Here is a 2,316-nt window from a genome sequence, read left to right as displayed (position 1 = left end):
TAACGTGTCTTTAACTGGTTTTAAAGTGTGTGATGGTGCGTCATCATGAAGCAAAATTACTTTGCCGTGTCTTCTGGCACATTCTGGTTGTTTCACAATCAAAGCGTGGTTCAAGTTGATTTTTTGTTGTCGGTAGGAATCAGTATTAATGGTGGTTTCACCTGGTTGTAGAAGCTCATAATACACCACACCTTCCTGATCCCACCAAACGCAGAGCATTGTCTTCTTTCCGAAGCAATTTGGCCTGGCAGTTGATGTTGATGGTTGACCTGGATCAACCCATGATTTTGTGTGTTTGGGATTCTCAAAATAAATCCACTTTTCATCGCCAATGACAATTCGATGCGAAAAAGACTTTCATGCCGTTGAAGCAACATTTTACTGATAACTTTTCGGATTTTCCATTTGTCTTTCCTTCAGTTGATGTGGCACCCATTTCCCTTCTTTTAAAATTGTTCCCATTTCTTGTAAACAATTGGAAATTGTTTGCTGAGCAACGTTTAATCTTTCTGAAGTTGTTTTTGAGTTTGACACGCATCTTCATCCAATAATGCTTGTAATTTTTGGTCTTCAAATTTTTTCGGTTGACCTGGACATTCTTTGTCTTTCACATCAAAATCATCACTTTTAAAGCGTTTAAACCAGCATTCAGAAGTATCTTGAGATGGAGCATAAGCTTCCCGAAGTATTCAGCAGCACTTTTCTTCAAAATAAAGTAATGAATTAAAACTTCCCCCAATACTTACCTGGCAGGGGAGATACCATGATCACGAAGGTGGTTTTCCCAGGGCGAGGCTTATCCATTGCACTCCGGATGTGCTGACCCCTGCGATTTCCCCAAATGTGGGAAACTCGACTGCATAATTTGTGGTAGTGGGGGACCGCGTTCGCGCTCTCCCCTAAGTAAAAAAAAAAAAAAAAACTTCCCCCAAATGCTTTTTTTGGCACAAAATTCGACATTTTTAAGTGTAAAAATAGCTATGATGTTAACACCTTCAGAAAATTTGACATACGAAGTTTTGAAGCTTGTTGCAATACAACAGAATAGCATACATATCAAATCGGCATATATATCAACATATGTGTAACTCCATCTATTGAAAAAAAATTTGCATTATTAACCGGTACACCTAGTAACAGGCGCTGGCGGAAAAGAGGGGCCATGGTAGAGGGACCCGGCCAAGCCGGCGAGACAGAGACTGGGCCAATGGGACATCACACCCCAGCTTCACTGTCCCTGCCTCCGTGCCCTGGGGGTGCCTCTCAGGTGGAACCAGCGGAGTCCGTGGGTGCTGGCCATGGAGGAGCCTCTAGGATGCAGTGCAGGTTGGAGGAGGATGGAGGGCAAAACTGTAGGGTCAGCAGAAACCATCCAGACCCAAAGCCGAGGTTGGTCTGCGGGGTGAGTGGGGTGAGGAGGAGCCAGCCCAGAGAGTGGGCGGAGGCCCAGGCCCCGAAAAACCAATGAGCTGTGGCTCAGGTCAGAGCAGTTTCTACAGGGTGCGTGCTCGTGCTGAGTCAGCAGGATGTTTCCTTCTTCCCATGGAAGAAGCTGCAAGCGAGGTCTTCTTGGGTGGAGTTAAGAAAATACCACAATCTTATGGCCACACCAGTTGGGTCAAGAGTCAGAACAATCCCAGAACACAGAGGGTCCAAGACCCTCAAAGGACAACCTATGTGACTATATCATGTAATTTACCTCCAACTGGACACAATAATCCATATATTTCAAATGCATATTAATTTAAACTATCTGGATAATTAACTCAAAGTTTCTCCTTAAAGGAGTCTTTTATTTTTGTATAGTAGATCTCATTTATGAGAAATAATTAAATTGATGGATTTTTCAGTTAAATGGCACATTTTCCCCTTTTCTCCTTTTGACAAGTGAACTCAAAAGTGACTTACATAGATGTAGTTTTTTTTTTGCTCATAGGCATTTAAAATACATTTTTCTTGTGGGAACCCAATGAAACATTATGTAATAATTTAATAATTTATACAAAGAGATGTATTGAGGTTTCTGGGGCTGTTAGGAGGTTTTAAATGTGTACTTAAACACTTCTGGGTCATTTCTGTGATTTATTGTGAGGCGGTAATAAATACATATTTAGGTGCCCATTAACAATAGGTTTCCCATAATCTGAAGATTACAGAGTTCTTCAACTTTATGATGCACCCCATTAGCTGGCAGCATAGAGCCATTATGACATTAACATAGATTTGAGCAGTAATAGAAATACACGTACAGGAGGTTAAAGGAGTAAGGTCCACTTCTAATGGCTCCCCGAGCCACTCGGAGCAAGGGAGTGCTCG

The 2,316-nt window shown here is 42.0% G+C and overlaps 1 non-coding gene across 1 annotated transcript; it reads left to right on the top strand.

The window, feature by feature from the left end:
• Positions 1–738: 738 nt before the first annotated feature.
• On the top strand, positions 739–902 carry LOC129152118 (U1 spliceosomal RNA). The gene has a single exon (XR_008558833.1). It is a non-coding gene; the product is annotated as a U1 spliceosomal RNA (small nuclear RNA).
• Positions 903–2,316: the final 1,414 nt, after the last annotated feature.

The sequence above is a fragment of the Eptesicus fuscus genome, chromosome 17, assembly GCF_027574615.1.
Source record: "Eptesicus fuscus isolate TK198812 chromosome 17, DD_ASM_mEF_20220401, whole genome shotgun sequence".
NCBI lineage: Eukaryota > Metazoa > Chordata > Mammalia > Chiroptera > Vespertilionidae > Eptesicus > Eptesicus fuscus.
The sequence above is the reverse complement of the archived record's forward strand: the minus strand, read 5'-3'. Positions and strand labels throughout refer to the sequence as shown.